Here is a 20,377-nt window from a genome sequence, read left to right on the forward strand (position 1 = left end):
ACATGACTTTGCTGTCAGCACCTGTCCAGTACAGCAGCGCTGCAAGAAATCCTCTAGAGGAAAGTGTAGTTGGAAACCTTAGTCATCCAGTCTGTTGAAGCCAACTCTCTGATGTCAGCCAGCAACAAATATTTCTAATTTCAGGGATTTTGGGTGAAAACTTCTCTGGATTTTTATCTGAGGTAAAACGGATGCAGACATAGCAGTGGAGGCTTTCAAGTCGACAAGTCTATGCTCTCAACACATTTGTACGGGACGATTAAGCTTATTATTTATAGAAGGTCTGACTACTTGGACAAGTCTTGAAGAGGGTGAATGTGAAAGTCTTAAAAAATAAAAGCTGCAATTAGAACTAAAATGGGTTTTGGATGTCATGTAAGAACCTTTTTCAAGATCCACAGAGAACTTTTTACTCTCAAATGTAGTTATTTATTTACAATCTATGTACTTTACTGGCAGCCTACTTTAAAGGGATAGTTCAACCAAAAATGAAAATACTCTTCATCATTTACTCACCCTGATGCCATCCCAGATGTTCTGTTGGTCCATACAATGCAAGTGAATGGTCACCAAAATATGTAAGCTCCAAAATCCACATAAAGGCATTATAAATGTAATCCATGAAACTCCATTGGTTTAATCCATGCCTTCTGAAGTCATCAGCTTTGGGGAAGATCAGGCCAAAATATAACTCCTTTTCACTATAAATCTTGCTATTGCAGTCTCTAGGCACAATCATACAGTGGTGGCCAAAAATTTTGAATAATGTACAGATTTAGCTGTTTTGGAAGGAAATCGGTACTTTAATTCAGTGTTTCCCAACCTTTTTTTCTGCCACGGCACACTTTATAGGACTAAAAATTCTATGGCAAACCACAATCCCACATAGGCTTACCGTCGTCAATATTTTTCCTTTTCAAGAACTTGTCCATGTTTTCCGTCCATCTTAGTAGCGTGTTTACTTATAATGTTTGAAATTCGACTATGGCTATGCAAAAAAAACAAGTCACATTGTCCGTCGTTTTGATGGCCAGTGTCGTAAAAATTATGTCATAAACAATTATTACCCATCATTTTAATTTTCAAATAGATTAAAATATGAACAAAACATGTAAAAAATGAACTGAACAGAACTCAATCGACAACTCAAACCTTCCTACTTTTCTGCATCGACTTAAACTGGGTGCTCACCTGTGCATAATCAAACGCAAAAGGGAGACTGATGCTGAGGCATTCTCATTAGATTTTGCATCTTTGCCTCGGACAGACGACAGTTTGTTTCTCATGGCAGTTTTGATTTGGTTCTGGAGGCTGAACCCAGAGTGAAGCACTGCATTGACCTCCACATGACAAGAGTTACAGAGGGACAATTTTACGAGTTTGCCATGTAAAAAAGTGGGAGGTGTACACAATAAACACTGAAAACATGGATTTGGAAGAGAGAAAAAAAACTTGCAGTTGCTTTCATAGCAGAAAGTAATAAAAGGACTAAATTTATGTTTAGGTCTAAGCATTTTCTTGGTGAATTTAAATTAGTGCAATAACTGGAGTTTCTGTTATTCGTAAATTATAAGGTAATATTTAATTAAAATACATTTTGAGACATTCAATGTCTCTTCAGAAATTTGGACAGTTTTTAAATATTTATTGTTGCTTATTACTCTCAAAGAAATTATTACGTGTGTGTAAAAAATCTTTACGTGTGATGTCACTTCATAGATTCAATATATTCTGCAGCGCTGACGTGAGTCATGTGAAAGACCCTTAACGCGGATAAATATCACTCACTTTTGCATGTTACTTATTGCTCTTCACAATCACAAACGTGACCGATTATGGTTTCAAAATGGCAAATTTATCCGAAAGGTGAGGTGTTTGGATCCCTGAAATTATTATTTAGTATTTTTCATGCATTTATTCGATCATTTTCCACGGTACACCTGACATTCTTTCATGGCACACTAGTGTGCCGCGGAACAGTGGTTGGGAAACACTGCTTTAATTCACCAAAGTGTCATTCAGCTGATTACAAAGTATAGTCAGGACATTACTGCTGCATAAAACAGCACCATCACTATTTGAAAAAAGTCATTTTTGATAAAATCTAGACAGACCCCATTTCCAGCAGCCATCACTCCAACACCTTATCCTTGAGTAATCATGCTAAATTGCTAATTTGGCCCTAGAAAATCACTTGCCATTATATCAAACACAGTTGAAAGCTATTTGGTTTGTTAAATGAAGCTTAACATTGTCTTGTTTGTTTTTGAGTTGCCACAGTATGCAAAAGACTGGCATGTCATCAAGGCCAATATTAGGGCATAAATGGCAAAAAAGAAACAGACTTTCTCTAGAAACTCATCAGTCAATTATTTTGAGGAATGAAGGCTATACAATGCTTGAAATTGCGAAAACATTTCATACAAAGGTGTACACTACAGTCTTCAAAGACAAATGACATCTGGCTCTAACAAGGACAAAAAGAGATGTGGAAGACCAGATGTACAACTAAACAAGAGGATAATAACATCTTATAAGTACATAAGTATATTTAATATTAATTAGGGCTGTCAATCGATTACATTTTTTAATCGAATTAATTACATGGTGTCTCGATTAGTCACGATTAATCGCATACACAAATATTTGCTGAGAAAGACCCTCATATAACAATAATTCAATATATAATGATGAAATAATGATACATAGTTATCTTTAAATATTATATATATATATATATATATATATATATATATATATATATATATATATATATATATATATATATATATATATATAAAATAAAAACATATTCAGATAATTAAAATGCAATAACAGCTGGCATATAATTTATTAATAATAGCAACAACAAAAAAAAAAAACACTCAGAATTTCATCTGAGCTAACATTAAAGTAAAATTAGATAGCACTGAAATGTAATGAATTTTAAGAGCACTGATAGTTTAAGCACTTATTATGGGGCATAAAATTAAACCATGAGCAATTTCATTTCATACTGCTAAAAATAAATCAATAAATATGATAACTGCTTATGGCACAAACCAGTATGGCCATCTATCACGTAGCACACTAAGGCCTTGTGGTTTGTGTGGTATCATCTAACTTGTGGAAACCATCTGTCCGTGAACACAAGCCTCATGGTTAATGAGGAAGTATTTGTGCATAGTGCGGCCTCACAGCATGCCACAGGAACGTGATCAAAATACCCCAGGGGCCATTAGCACAACTCTCTGATTCAGAGACAAGCCTGAATTAGCATTCACCTTTCAAATCACTCATTCTATCGACAGGCACACTGACAGAAAACACCTGGCTGTATGACCTCATTAGAGGGCAAGTTTAGGTGCTGTGTCAAATGTCTATCCATCCAAATCCAGCAATTGCATAGGCTGGTGGACTTGAATGAGATATGGTCAGATTACTTCTTTATTTTTCAGTTTACATAATATGTTTCACTGACATTATAAGGGTGATGTCCAAAACCAAAGGCAGCTGCCTTGCTTACCAGTCATTTACCATTTTCGTTTGAAGAATATCTCTGGCTAAAGGAAACAAGTTTCAGTCTGTTTTCCATGGCACCATAACATAAAACAAATGATCTAATGATCAAATTCAAGAGCTTTATACATAACTAAGCACATACAGTATTTGATGACTACAGTGCTTATTTCCCTGTAGAAATGGAAACATAAGTTGACATTTATTAAATAATTCTTTCAAACACTCCAACAGATGTCATAGTTTTTCATTCCACCAACTACCAAACCGTACGAACAGGATTGTGGAATACATCAACCAGATGATGGCATCTTTGTAGACAGGCTATTACGCAAACATTGGATTCAGATGTCCCTTGATTTCTGCTTACATCTATATCCTGCCAGCATTTTTTTTCAGGTTTAAAATTATGTCTATAAAGCCCCTATTTGCACAGATATATATATATATATATATATATAAATATTCAGATAATTAAAATGCTTTACATTCCTGTAGCAGAAGAGTTAATCATTGACAAGACAATACAAAAAGCGGCTTTAGAATACAATGTATTGTTTACTACCATATTATTGAACATAAGCCAATCATTGGCATACAGTTCACAGCAATCCATTTCACAAGTGAATTTGTCAATCAGTTTCAGATTTATTATGAGGGCTTGTTTAAGGTCCTATCAATTTACACCTACGTTAGACGTCTCGTGTGTGTTGCATCGTAAACATAAAATGTTTAGGTCACTGTGTCAAGTTAAATAAAGTTTAATACTCAATCTTAAACACATCTTGAGATCCCTTAGATGGCATTTGCGCTCCTTCGAGTGTTTTGAACGCAAGAACGTAACGCAGGTTTGTGTGTTTCTGCCTAATGTAGTGTTTTGTTCACTGTATAAACTGTGCTTTGCTCATACAGCTGGAATTTCACCTACTGCCCTCTGGAGTAAACAGGTGGTACTACAAGCTAGCATTTCTCAGGAATATTCCTTATTATGGTCCGTGGGCATGTGATTAATTGCGTTACTTTTTTTAACGCGTTATTTTTGGTAAAATTAAATCGCACTGAATTAGCGCGTTAAATCAACAGCCCTAATATTTATCTTTTTCACACTAAAATGATTTTATCTCTTTAGAAAACATAAATTATCTGCTGGAGTCGCATCATTTTGATTTTTGGAGCTTCAAAAATGTCTTGAAATGTGTTCTGGTTAAGAAATAAAGTCAAACACACCTGGGATATCATGAGGGTAAATAATGAGAGAATTTTCATTTTTGGGTGAACTATCCCTTTAAGGGGATAGTTCCTTAAAGGGATACCTGATATCAAGGGATACCTGATATCAAATTCTTTCCATTAAAATTTAGGGGGTGTCTCCAGTCAAATGGACCTGTGATTTTGTTTACATTTACATTTATTCGATCAGTCTTGTGCCACGGACAGGCCCACTTTATTTAAATTAACATAACGAGCATGCTGGCAGGGCACTACAGATCTATGCTTTCATATGGAGAGCTTTTCATCCAGCTGGCTGCTCTGATACAGATACCTGCCAAGAAGAACCTGAAAGTGTAGTCATTTTCATGTACTCCCATTTCCACACTGAGTGATAAGAATAGAGTCAGACAGTGAGGATGAATCTGCTTCAGAAATAATTGACCATAAAAAGAAGCAGCTTAACCTGCTAAATGAATAAAGTTCAAGGCTAATGACTGTTTCACACCACACACGAAAGCAGGGCTTATTTCGAAGACATTATTAACAGGTGACAGTATTCACACTACCTGCCTAAGCAGTGCAGTATTATTGTGCTAAACACAGCAGAAAATATGGTGATAATGCACTATAAACATATTTAGCAACACAATCTTTTATGAAGCAACACAAAATACAGTTCAGGGTTTGTGTTACTTTCAGTGTAAATTAAGTACCATTTGGATGTAAATGTGCTCCCCCCTCATGTAAAGTAGATATACAGATGATCAAATTTGTAATAATTCTTAAATGGACAACTTGTAACCATTGTAAAAGTAAATATTCAATATATATCCTAAATATACATACACAATGTAAATATCCTTTTTTTCTGCATAGTGCAGCATTTTGGTTACACAGAGAAACTCTGTCACTGTAAAAGCACAATGCAAACCTGCTGTTGCAACAACAGCACTTTATACAAACTATGCATGTGTACGATTAAGATAACTGGCCACTGTGCAAAGATTGTCCTGTCCACGCTTGAAATACAAGACTGAAATGCTGTAATAATTCAATTAAATACAAAGAAGTGTAATGTATACATGACGTGTCCAAAGTGTGTTTCTCTCTGAAAGCAGTGAAGCAGAATATGATCTGGGCCAGGAAAACCCACGGCCCTCTAATCGCATTAGCTACATCACTGATGCTTGGGCTTGCTGCTTCCAGCATGAAGCATTAAAGACCACCCGTATATCCCTCTCTCTGTCTAATAACTCCCCATTCCACCATTGCATAATACATTTAATTTTTTATTATTTTTGTCACACAACCACAAGTTTTGGATCTAAATTTAAACCTTGATTAAACAAAATGTTATCATGTCCACTTTCCTTTTTTACAAAGATAAATAAAAAAGTCTGTTAATAAGTTAAAAAGACAATTAATAAATAAAGATGACACCACAATGCTTTAGCTGAAAGGCAATGTTGTTTGTGCAATTTGTATATATTATACAGTAAATCCACTCAAATGTTTCTTATTCGTTTACGTCATCAAGCATTATTTCTAAAATCCAAAATTCTTTGTTTAATTAATATTTAGAGTCTTATACTTTCAAATGTGGTCTCAGACATTTGAACCCTACTATATTACTGCATAAAGTCTTACTCTTTCACAGAAACAAATGCAATGAATAAATTATCAAATCTATTTTAATTTTTAAATAATAGACTGTCGTTTCCATATCAAGTTAGAAAGGCAACACTTATCATCTTGACACAAAAACCCAGCTGAATTATAACCCCAGCTGAATTTCTGCATTGAGGAATATGTAAAGGAAATTGAATCCAGCTGTATATTTTGACAGGTTTTTAAACTACATTCATCTGAAAGCTGAATTCAGCATTATTTAATTTTATAATGCAATTTGGAATAAAAGTAGAACAGTAGCCCAGTGGTGCACAAACTATAATAAACCACATGCTTAAATATCCCTACAAACACATAATAAATAAATAAATAAAATATATAAAAGAACTGGCAATACCAGGCAAATCTTATTCCGCAGCACAACATATCTTGACTGTCTTATCTACACTTTTTATCTCCTGCTGGCAGTATAAAGTGAGTTTTTCATTTTTCACCAGTGATAAAAATCAAAACATTCTCACAGTCCTTCTGAATTGCTATCGGTTTATCAAGAACCAAGACAGCAGGAACTCCCTTCATCTGTCTTTAGTCTTTCTTCTAGTTTCTATCTGCCATAAATGCACCTTGTGGAGCATCGCTTCACTGAACACAAGCTTCTAAGGACAAGTAAGGAAGTGGATTCTTTGATTCTCTGTCAAAAGAACTAAAAACGACTACACCGGGTCAAATGGTTCCATCGTTCTCCTTCTTATCTTCCGCTGCCAGTAGGTAATTTATGGCCAATTCCCCTATATCAGTGGTTTGCTACTGGTTTTGCTTCACGACCCAGATTTTACATTACACATCAAGTGATGACCTAACACAGTACCAAAATTGCACAACAGTAAACATCAATTTCCATAAAAATGAAACATTTGAAATGTGATTTACCTTTGAACCGTATATTTAAAGTACACTAGTTTGGGGTATACTTTGCGCAGTTTTGTTAATGTTTTTCAAAGATAAGGGCATGTCAAGCAACCTGTTCTTTTGGCACCTACCTATGGTTAGCCTCTATCAAGTGACAGATGAATCTGTGCCAAAATATTGTAGAGTTCGTCTAGCCTTTGATGTTAACAAAAAATAGATTTGCGTGTTGTTTGATTGACAGGTGGCTAATGTTTGTGTGCTAATGCAGGTACGTGCTTAAATGATCAAATACACTTTATAATAACGCCAATGCCCGTCTTGATAAGGCATTCATTTAAATGCAGCCGGTTTGATGTAAAATGAACGTAAACAGTGGGACAAAAAGCGTATTTGCATCTAAATGTCAGACTTGAAGTGTACATGAAACCGAATTGAGCACTGTCTAGTAGGCTATGTCATATAAAGGCTATTAATCAAGCAAAATTAACAAGGAAACGAGGAATCCACTCACTACTTTGGCTGAATAACTTGAGTAGCTTTAAAATTATTAATGTAATAGAATAAAAATAATATCTTTTAATAATTTTGTATTGTTTTTTTTATAATACCGACCCCTGATGTAGATCGAGAGTGTGTTAATTTGTATAATAAATTATCAGGGAAGTGGAGATCATAAAATTATTTATAATTATGCTTCGCCTTTATCAAGTTTTTTTCTAATGCTTTCTAGAAAAGTATCAACCTTTGTAGAGCAATACTACAGCAGAACATTCCACCAGTCACAAACTTTGGAAAATGATGCATCATGCATTAGAATGAGAACAATTATTTCTGGGATTAAAAGATACAAGAACTAAATAAATGTGGAACATTGCATCTCAAAAAGGAGTACAATGAGCCTCTTAAAGAAATAGTTCACTTAAAAATGAAAATACTCTCATAATTTACTCACCCTTATGCCATCCCAGATGTGTATTTCTTTCTTCAGCAGAAAACAAATTAAGAATTTTAGAAGAATTTCTAATTTTTTGTTTTAATTATTCCTTTAAAGCCTGATGTGGCTCTATTGTGCGGGACATGACGTGCCAAGTGACCCTGTTTATTTTTGTTTTTCTTGCATTATTTTGAACATGTTTTATGTGCAACAAAAACTCTCTCAGTCGGCATTAAGGGAAATTCAGACCTACGCATAAACTGATTTTAATGTAATTGTTTCATATATTATGATATTGAAAATAACTTTTACTTATTTTATTTTAATCAGATTCATGTTTACATTATCATAGATAAGTGATGTATTTTAAAAGTTGTCAATCACAAACACATATAAAATACCTACATTTTGTATTCTTTCTGGTAAACAGCCATAAAAGTGAATGTAAATTACATTATGCATGCTAAATTTTTAAATTGGAGCATCAAGTTTTTATTATAAAGGGGCATAGCTTTTGCAACTCAGTACTCACTACTCATGAGTACTTTTAAATGAGCTACTCTTTCATTTTTACTTGAGTAGTTTTTAGTACAGTTACTTTTACTCTACTCAAACTAATTTTTTAAGAAGTAACAGTACTTTTACTAGAGTGTTATTTTTCAGTACTCTTTACACCCCTGGTCTGTGACCCTATAAGAACAGATTTGCAACCCACCAGTTGAGAACAACTACTTTATATGATGTGTTTTTATTTGGGAGAAATACTGCCAGTAGCACTCTCTGTCATCGATCCATTGCATGTTGTAGAACATGGGCTGGGTTGTAAATCAAGAGGCCAGGTTGCATGGTGCTGGCAAACACACACAGAGGTGACCATTCATCATTTTGAAACAGGAACGTCGCTATGCACAGCTGACGTATGCATGTGTTCAACAAGCACTAATCTATAAATGCACTCAGCAGATGGATTGATTGATGTCATTAAGAAATACAGCATGTTGTGTAACAGTTTCTCGCCGATTTAAAAATCAGGATCTATCAAGTTGTTCCTGTAATGTTGCATCCTAAACCTGGCCTATATTAACAAGCATAAAGTATCAAATTAATGTATTTACATTCAGTTGTTATGATGCTTACGTATCAAGCCATTTAATAAAATATTTTAATGTGGGTGGGACAATTAAATTTTTAGATGAACTTAGCTTCTTAAAGAGATAGTTTCCCAAAACAGTAAATTCTGTCATTGTTTACTCTCCCCTCTCATGTTGTTCCAAACCTGTATTACTTTCTTTCTTCTCTGGAAAACAAGGCACAATGCTAGGACTGATAGTCACCATGCACTTTCATCGTATGATAAACGAGCAGCATTATCATTCTTTAAAAATTCCACAGGGTTACGCAGAAGAAATTAAATCATACAGATTTGGAACGACATGATTAAATGAAATAATTTGCAGTTTTGGTTGCACTATCCCTTTAAATTCAGCTTTGGTTAGAGCTCCGGTTTATTAGAAGGATTCCAGGTGACATTTTAGAAAAACAAAGACTGATTTCAAGTCCACAGAACATAATTTCACCAAATCCTTTTTGTGATCTTCTGACTTTCACTGAAATGTCACCTTCATTCAAACTGGCTTCAGCTTATTTGTCAATCAGTGGAAGCACAAAGGGATCTGTATTGATGCACTGAGATGATCCAGCAGGATTTGACACTTTGTCATTCTGCAAGAGGGGGCTTGACAATCACAAACATACAACACAAACATCAAATGGTAAAAATGCAATTTCAGAAAAAAACACAAACAAGGTGATTGTATGTAAGTATAGAGTATAGCCCCAATTGTTGTAAAGGCACAAATGTAAATAAAGTAACTTTGACTCCATAAGTTTGTTTATGGGTCATTAATATGTTACAAGGTGCTAACAACTAAAAACATTTAACTGTCCACAATCCACATCATGACTTTGAGCACCAACTAATGAATTGATCATGTTTTATCACATTTAATATTTACAGTTGAAATCAGAAGTTTACATACACTTAGGCTGAAGTCATGAAAACACATTTTTTAACCACTCCACAGATTTCATATTAGCAAATGTCTCGGGTTACATGTGTAACCCTTGTTCCCTGAAAAAGGCGGAACGAGATGTTGCGCTGCTAAGCACTACGGGGAACAATCTTGCATTGTGAGCAGCTGTGAATTTGTGTGAAACACGTCAATGAACATTGACCTGAATTTATAGCCTCGGCTGGTGAAGATCATTAGATGCACCTGTGGCCAGGCTATAAAATAGAGGTGTCACCAGCGTGTCGACAGATACCTTTTTCTGAAGAGCAGTCCTGGGACGTCCCAGTGCGGCAAAGCAGCGCAACATCTCGTTCCGCCTTTTTCAGGGAACAAGGGTTACACATGTAACCCGAGACGTTCCTTTACAAAAGGCTTCACTACGATGTTGCGCTGCTAAGCGCTACGGGAACGCAATACCCACGCCGCCGCACTTGGGGCTGTCCGGACCCCTACGGTTGTGCAGTGTACTCACAAAAACGCGAGAGGTCTCAGACATGAGCTTGAGATGTCGACTCAAGGGCATAAGAGCCCGGAGTAGCATAAACATCTAAACCATTCAATTTTGATGAATGTGTGCGGAGAGGACCAGCCTGCCGCATCACAAACTTGTTCAGGCATGAGCTGAGATGTCGACTCAAGGACATAAGAGTCCGGAGTAGCAAAGCATCTAACCCATAAAGTTCGATGAATGTGTGCGGAATGAACCCTATCGCAACACAAACTTGTCATAAAAACTGATGAATGTGAGCGGAGAGGACCAGCCTGCCGCATCACAAACTTGTTCAGGCATGAGCTGAGATGTCGACTCAAGGGCATAGGAGCCCGGAGTCGCATGAACATCCAAACTATAAAATCTGATGAATGTGTGCGGAGAGGACCAGCCTTCCGCATCACAAACTTGTTCAGGCATGAGCCTGTCATAAAAACTGAAGAATGTGCGCGGAGAGGACCAGCCTGCCGCGTCACAAACTTGTTCAGGCATGAGTTTGGGATGTCGACTCAAGGACGTAAGAATCCGGAGTAGCAGAAACATCTAACCCATGAAGATTGATGAACGTGTGCGGAAAGGACCAGCCTGCCGCATCACGAATGTGTTCAGGCACGAGCCTGCCATAAAAAACTGAAGAATGTGCGCGGAGAGGACCAGCCTGCTGCGTCACAAACCCGTTCAGGCATGAGCTTGGGATGTTGACTCAAGGACGTAAGAGCCCGTAGTAGCATGAACATCCAAACTATAAAATCTGATGAATGTGTGCAGAGAGGACCAGCCTGCCGCATCACAAACCTGCTGCAGAGGGACCCCTCTAGCCAAGGCTTTAGAGGCGGCGACCCCTCTGGTGGAGTGAGCCCTGACACCTACTGGCGAAGCTTGACCGCGCGCCTCATAGGCCAGGGCAATAGCATCCCTCACCCAATGTGACATAGTCTGCTTGGTAGCGGCTGCCCCCCTGTTGCGGCCCCCAAAGCAGACAAACAATTGCCCAGACTTACGCCACTGGCTAGTGCGGTGGACATAAGTTTGAAGGGCACGGACTGGGCAGAGTCCGTGAAGACTTTCCTGCTCCGGCGTTAAAAACGGCGGGGAGCAGAAGGCTTCCAGAGTGACAGTGTGTAGTGTCGAAAAAGGCACCTTAGGAAGGTAGTCAGGATGAGGATGCAGGATAGCTTTGGCCATATCTGGGGCAAACTCTAAACAGGCCGGCAAAACAGACAGAGCCTGTAGATCCCCGGTTCTCTTAAGAGAGGTAATCGCCACAAGAAAAACCAGCTTGAGAGTCAGAAGTCTATCAGACGCTGACTCTAGAGGTTCAAAGGGGGTTTCGGCCAGACCCTCCAGGACTATTGCTAAGTCCCATGAGGGAGTTCTGGTCCTAACAGGAGGCCTCAGTCAGCCTGGCTCCACGAATGAAGCGAGCGAGTAGAGGGTGCCTCCCCAAAGCGCTCCATCCATCAAGGCGTGGCAAGTCGAAATGGCGGCCACATAAACCCTGAGAGTAGCGGGGCATATGCCTGCTGACAGTTTTTCCTGCAGAAAGTCCAGAACTGAAACAATTTGGCAGTTAACTGGATCTGCACCATGTAAACTGCACCACCTTTCGAAGACACCCCATTTATTGGTGTAGATTCTTCTGGTGGAGGGAGCCCTAGCACTAAGAATGGTCTCGATAACTTCAGGCTGACAGCCCTGTGTTCCTCAGTTGGTACCCTTCAGGGGCCAAACATGAAGTTTCCACAATTCGGGCCGGGATGAAATATCGCCCCTGTGCCTGAGACAGAAGGTCCCTCCTGTCCGGAATCGCCCAAGGCGAGCCGTCGAGGAGAGATATAATTTCTGAGAACCAAATCATGTTCGGCCAGTGAGGCGTTATCAGAAAGAGGCAAGACCCTTGCTGGCGAACTCTGGCTAAGACTCCCGGGAGCAGAGAAACCGGGGGAAAAGCATACAGACACATTCTGGGCCATGTATGCGCCAATGCGTCCAGACCCAGGGGGGCTGGGTGACTCAGAGAGAAGTAGAGGGGACATTGCACAGTCTCTTGAGAGGCGAACAGGTCCACTTCTGCTCAGTAAAATCTCTCCCAAATTTGTTGTACTACCTCGGGGTGGAGTTTCCACTCGCCCCTCGGTATGTTTTGTCTGGACAGCAAATCTGCTCCCACTTTTAGGCGTCCAGGGATGTAAATTGCCCTGAGTGACAGGAGCTTGCCCTGGGCCCAAAGGAGAATCCAACGTGCCAGCAAATTCAGGTGGCGAGAGCGTAGACCTCCTTGACGGTTTATGTAGGAGACTGCTGCTGTGTTGTCCACCCGCACAAGGACATGGCAGCCTCTCAGACGTCGGAGGAAGTATTTCAGGGCCAGAAATACCGCCATCAGCTCGAGGCAGTTGATGTGCCAATCGAGCTGATGACCCTCCCATTCCCCTTGGGCTGGACGACCACTTAAGATCGCACCCCAACCCGTCAGGGAGGCGTCTGTCATTAGCATCCTGCGACGACATGACGCACCGAGAGTGGGACCCAAGGTAAGGAACCGGGGTCTGAGCCACATAGAAAGGGAACGAAGCGCTCGGCGCATAACCCTTATTTGCCTTAGGGGACTGGCCCTTGGATGAAATCCCCTGGCTTTTAGCCACAGCTGAAATGGTCTCATATGGAGAAGGCCCAAAGGAATCACCGTGGACGGAGATGCCATGAGACCTAGTATTCGTTGATACTGATGAACAGTGCAACTCTGACCTAGCCTGTGATTGCTCTGGGAGTTCTGGATGGAGCTGACACGAGCAGGAGACAACTGTGCCCGCATCGTGAACAAGTTCCATATAATCCCTAGATAGGTAATTTCCTGGGTTGGAGCAAGAACGCTCTTCTGGACGTTGAGTCTCAGACCCAGAGAACCTAGATGAGCCAAGACAATATCCCTGTGCTGAACTGCCAGTTCTTGAGATTGTGCTAGTATCAGCCAGTCGTCTAAATAATTCAGAATGCGGATGCCCTGGAGTCGCAAAGGAGCCAGTGCTGCATCCATGCATTTCGTGAATGTGCGGGGTGATAGGGCTAGGCCGAATGGAAGAACCCGATACTGGAAGGCTTCGTCCCCAAAAGCGAAACTCAGGAACTTCCTGTGCTGTGGCAGAATTCCAATATGGAAATATGCGTCCATGAGATCGATCGTGACCAGCCAATCGAGATGTTGGATCTGAGACACGACCGACTTGACAGTTAGCATCTTGAACTTGAACACCCTGACCGAGCGGTTCAAGCCTCGAAGGTCTAGAATCGGACGCAACCCCCCACCCTTCTTGGGAACCAGGAAGTATCTGCTGTAATAGCCTGACTCTTTCTCTGGAAGGGGAACATGTTCTATGGCCCCTTTTGCCAAGAGATTTTGCAGTTCTTTCCACAGTAGACATGCCTGCTCCGGTCTTACGGTAGTGGGAACCACGCCGTTGAAACGCTGGAGGGCGGCGAGCGAATTGAATTCTGTAGCCTCTTTCTACTGTCTTTAGAACCCACATAGAAATACCTGGCAGAAGTTTCCACGCTGCCAGGTTCTCTGAGATGGGTACTAATTTCAACACTTCCTGTTGAGGGGGTGTTGAGTGTTCCGTGTCCTGGACTAAGGCAGGAAGCAACGGTACACCCAACTCTTTGTTGGAAGCCTCTATCACCCGAAACACCAAAGGCAGCGGGAGTGAAGAGGTTTCGTGAGGGTATCGGGAGGGCCGAAGTGGATGATACACGCGCCCCGTCCCGAAGGGAACTACCCTCACAAAGTTGGGTACAAGAACGTCAGGGCTTCCTTCTTTTAGAGATCACAGCCCTGAGGTCCTCTTTGGGCGGCTGCTGAGGGCGACGAGCCTGTCCCCAGTCCCTACGAGGGGGAGCACGACTCGCCACGCTCTGTTTTTGAGCCTCTCTCCTAGCAGAGGCGGGGCGAGACTGGGTGGCCGACGGCCCCGCCCCCTGAGTGCGGCGAGGAAGAAACTGCCCAAAGGCTTCCTCATGGCTTTTCGCCTCCTGGAATCTGGAGATAACCGTATTCATGGCGTCTCCGAAGAGACCAGAAGGCTAAACCGGGCATCGATTAAGAAAACTCTGTCCCTATCTCGGATGCCTGACAGGATAAGCCATAAATGCCTCTCTGTACTGACTAAAGCGGACATAGACCGGCCAATGGCACGGGCTGACTGCTTGGTCGCGTGGAGAGACAAATCCGTAGCTCGACGAAGCTCTGAAAAGGCCTCTTCGTCGAGAGTTTCACCCGCACTCAGATCTTTTAGCAGGTCAGCCTGGTACGCCTGTAACACAGCCATGGTGTGCAGCGCAGCACCAGCCTGACCTGCCGCTTGATAAGCCCTCCCCACTAGCATGGAGGTAGTCCTGCATGGCTTAGAGGGAGAGCAGGTTTTTCAAGGACAATGCCGAACCCGGCAGAGATAACCCACAAGTGTCTCTTCGACCGGCGGCATCCTCTAATACCCTCAGCCTCAGCACCCACGATAGTCGAATATAACGACGTCGAGGGCACGTGAACGCCGAGGTATAGGGTTCCTCCACGAACGAGCAAGCTCATCGTGGAGGTCATCAAAGAAGGGAAGGGACTGATGAGGTGTTCCCTTCCCTTGGCCATCAGACAGAAATCTATCCTCTAATTTGGAGCGTTTGGGGGTTTCTTGGTCACGTGGCCAGTCTAATTGAAGTCTGGCCACAGCACGAGTCACCACATCGAGTAACTCCTCAGAGGATTTTGCATCATGACTTGAGTGCTCTGATGTGGGTAACTCGAAATCTATAGACCCAAGGGAATCGAGGTCCCCCTCCTGAACTGAAGAGCCGCCGGAGCACGCTTCAAGAACACGAGAAGGACCAGCCGGATCTGGGGAGAGAGCGAGCGAAAGGGACGCACCCGTCTGTCGCTCCTCAGCCAGATCCATATGGAAGTAAGCAAGGCAAGCGTGAAGCATCCCGACCGAAAGAAGGTCACAATGCGCATACCCGCCCCGCCCCAACGCGAGAGCCGCGTGCTCTTCCCCCAAACAAACAAAGCAAAACTCATGCGTGTCCTTGTCCGTCATGAGACGTTGACAAGGAAACACGCATCGTTTCCTCTGTTTCTCTGTCATTCTCTCTTTTTTCTTCTTTTTTTTTATATATAAATATATATACTCTTTCAGAGCAGAGAGAGAAAGAAAGAAAGTTCTGTGCACTGCCTAACAATTTCTAACTCCTAACAAAGAGGGAAGAAAGTTTTCTAGCAGGTTGTGAGACACACAGCATAGTATGCTCTGAATGAAAAATATCTGTCGACACGCTGGTGACGCCTCTATTTTATAGCCTGGCCACAGGTGCATCTAATGATCTTCACCAGCCGAGGCTATAAATTCAGGTCAATGTTCGTTGACGTGTTTCACACAAATTCACAGCTGCTCACAATGCAAGATTGTTCCCCGTAGTGCTTAGCAGCGCAACATCGTAGTGAAGCCTTTTGTAAAGGGAACTATAGTTTAGGCAAGTTGTTTAGGACTTCTACTTTGTACATGACATGATAAATTGCCTTTAAGCAGCTTGGAAAATTCCAGAAAACGATGTCAAGCCTTTAGGCAATTAACCAATTAGCTTCTGATAGGCTAATTGGACTCAATTGGAGGTGTAAATGGGAATGTATTTTAAGGCCTACCTTCAAACTCAGTGCCACTTTGCTTGACATCATGGGAAAATCAAAAGAAATCAGCCAAGACCTCAGAAACAAATATTGTGGACCTCCACAAGTCTAGTTCATCCTTGGAAGCAATTTCCAAATGGTTTAAGTTACCACGTTCATTTGTACAAACAACAATACACATATTAAGGCCATGGGCCCACGCAGCCATCATACCGCTCAGGAAGGAGACTCGTTCTCCTAGAAATTAATGCAATCAGAACATTTGTGGGCAGAACTGAAAAAGCGTGTGCGAGCAAGAAGGCCTACAAACCTGACTCTGTTACACCAGTTCTGTCTGGAGGAATGGGACAAAATTCCAGCAACTTATGACCCAAAATGTTTGACCCAAGTTAAATAATTTAAAGGCAATACTACCAAATACTAACAAAGTGCATGTAAACTTCTGACACACTGGGAATGTGATGAAAGAAATAATTATTTTATTATTCTGACATTTCACATTCTTAAAATAAAGTAGTGATCCTAACTGACATAAGACAGGGAAAGTTTTCAATGATTAAATGTCAGGAATTGTGAACAACTGAGTTTACATGTTTTGGTTAAGGTGTATGTAAACTTCTGAATTCAACTGTGAAGATGTCCAGGGTCCCTGCTCATCTGGGTGAACGTGACTTAGACATGCTGCATGGAGGCATGGGGACTGCACATGTGGCCAGGGCAATAAATTGCAATGTCCATACTGTGAGATGCCTAAGACAGCACTATAGGGAGACAGGAAGGACAGCTGATCAACAAGACCCAGCATGACAATGCCACCAGCCATACTGCTTGTATTGTGCATGATTTCCTGCAAGACAGGAATATCAGTGTTCTTCCATGGCAGCAAAGAGCCCAGATCTCAATCCCATTAAGCATGTCTGGGACCTGCTGGATCGGAGGGTGAGGGCTTGGGTCATTTGCAAGTGCCTTGGTGGAAGAGTGGGGTAACATCTCACAGCAAGAACCCCTGGTGCAGCCCATGAGGAGGAGATGCACTGCAGTAAATAATGCAGCACCAGAACTGTTACTTTTGTTCAGCGACACATTATTAAATTTCTATTAATCACATATTTGTGAAACTTGTTCATTTCATGTCTTAGTTGTTGAATCTTTTAATGTTCATACAAATATTTACACATGTTAAGTTTGCTAAAAATAAAAGCAGATGAAAGTGAGAGGACATTTCTTTTTTTATAAAAGTTTATATAAAATGTATTGCTTACATCTCTATATCTGAATACAATAGATTTCTAAAAATTCCCACAGACTTGCTGCAACTCCCTAATGTGGAGTAAATCACATAAAATGTTATCAGAGGCAAATTTAGAGTTTTACTTTTTGGTGCACAAATCAAAAGATGTTCTTAATGCAGATGGATTTACAAGAAAGGAATATCCCATGAGAAAAGCCCACCAGTACAATAGAACATTAGGAAACAGACCTTAAATTATTCACTTGTTTTTCTCTGTGTACACTTAGACTGAAAATCAAAGAGTGACCTTATTCTTTATTAGGTTTTTGGGAATATCCCAGCTGGTTTGTAAGGCTGGAGATGCAGCTGTCGCGCCATCTAGTGGCCTTCATAACATACTACAACAGGATTTACAACCATGAGGTGTTGAAACCACTATGAATCTCATGTAGTTGATAATTTTGTGTTAATATTTGGGGCAGTGGTGGCTCAGTGGTTGAGGCTCAGGGTTACTGACCAGAAGGTCGGGGGTTCAAGCCCCAGCACCACCAAGATGCCACTGTTGGGCCCTTGAGCAAGGCACTTAACTCCAGGTTGCTTTGGGGGGATTGTCCCTGTAATAAGTGCACTGTAAGTCACTTTGGATAAAAGCGTCTGCCAAATGCATAAATGTAAATGTAATATTTAGCCCACAATCAGGGTTCCCCAATACTTATTATCATGGCATTTCAAGTTGAATGTGATTACTGGATAAGGATGTAAAAATAATAAATCAACTTTGATGACTGATTCACTGATGAATTAAACTGATTAATGCAGGGAAAAAAAAAAAAAACTTTCAAAAGAGTGATCTGCTAAAAAAATCACAGTGACATGCCAGCCAGTTTTACTACTTTCTAATCTTAGCCAATTCAATATTTTAGAAGAGAGATTAACTACAAAATACAATGTAAAAGTCCAAAAGGCTTTTACGATTACTTTTATTTTCAACCAGGCCTGGAAAACCAAATGTAAAATGTATCCAATATGTCTAAGTTTTCTATGATCTTGGGAGCCCTGAACTGTGTTTTGAGGTTGCCATTTCATGTTTTAAAAGACATGAAAGGAAGCAAAGTAAGGAAGCCTACTTCACAGAAACTTAAGGTCTACTAAATGAAAATGGAAAACTAGTGAGCAGCTGACAGCAGCTTAATGGATACACAGTACTACAGTGTCAAGAGAAAGACGTAATGACCGTCAGTATCTGCTAAAGACGCACACTCACCTGGCCCTCTAATGGCCTGCACTGTAACCCAATGTCACACAGCAAATTAAATCTCACCAATGGCAATATTTTTTTGGAAAGGGAGTGCTTTGTCAAGATGAGGCCTGGTTTCAGGGCGAGTAAAGGGGCAGAATGTGAAAATGAGCTAGAGACACGGCTCTGATAAAACTGTGACATAAAAATAAAAGCAACATCCCATGAAATGGCAACAGACAAAGCACAAAGGGACATGGAAAGAAATCAGGAGGGTAACAAGGAAAGAAAATTAGGAGGGCAGGTGAAAACAATCAACTAATAATCTGACAGATTACAAGGCAAACGAGAGGGTCGGGGTTATCACTGAAGACAAGACAGACACGAATGCACAAGACCAAGTGCATTCACATAGCACAAAACAAAACACAATTGCCTGGACTCAACAAAACTAAACCAAAATAAACCAAATCAACCGAAGTGAGTGAATCCAGGCACAAGACATAAAACAGACATGGAACATGTACATGTCAGGGCTCTGCCACAAGGGGGGGGGACGACTAAGGGCAGAACCCTGACACTGCTCTTTTGTAGAATGACTAGAAACAAGATCATTCATTTCAACTGGACACACACACACAAAACTTTAGTAGATTATACTATACAATCCAGATGATAAAGATGAGTAAGGACAGCACAAAAAACCCCTTAGACAAGCCCCCCAATATTCAGATATGTGGTCGATCGATATAGGTTTTTCAGTGGTTGATTCTTAAAGGTGGAGAGTGCCATTTTTAGAGTAGGGTTTCATTAAACATTCTCCTATCCCAGCCTAATATACAGATACATACTTACATACTGTAAGTAAGCCATTTGTAGGTTGATTTCCTCTAAAAATTGTAATATCAAAACATTGCTCCATTTGAGCATCCCTAAAAGCCTTACAAAGAAACATTGCACAAACGCATAGACACAAAAACACAGTGGCCGCATGTGGCTCTCTCTCTATCTAACTGGCGCCTTCGGCTTGTCTTTATCCCCCCCCCCTCCCCCCAGCTGATTAGCCCGATTCATCATCACTCTCCCCTCCCTGTAGTTGCCCTTCTGGCCGTGGGTGTGTGCACGTATATGTGTTTTATGTTTTGTTCAAATTCTATTATGTCATTAAAGTTATGTTGACCGTTCTGCTGGTTCCCACCTCCTCCTTGCCCATGTTTACCCATAACAGGAAGATAAAGGGGAGGAGCCATTCCATCCAACAGGTGTCAGAGGAATGCTAAGGAAGGAGCTACTGTCTGCTAAGGAAGGAGTGAGTTGTCATCCGCCAGATGTACGAGGAGTGGCTGAGGACCAGTCAACGGAGCATCCGGAGACCAGCGAGCAGGTTCTATCTCTCTCTCTCGCTCTCTCTCTCTTTCTCTCTCTCCGACCTGCTCTTTCCCTCTCCCCGTCTCTCCCAGAGCTCCAGAA

This window comes from Xyrauchen texanus, chromosome 47 (genome assembly GCF_025860055.1).
Source record: "Xyrauchen texanus isolate HMW12.3.18 chromosome 47, RBS_HiC_50CHRs, whole genome shotgun sequence".
Classification (NCBI taxonomy): Eukaryota; Metazoa; Chordata; class Actinopteri; order Cypriniformes; family Catostomidae; genus Xyrauchen; species Xyrauchen texanus.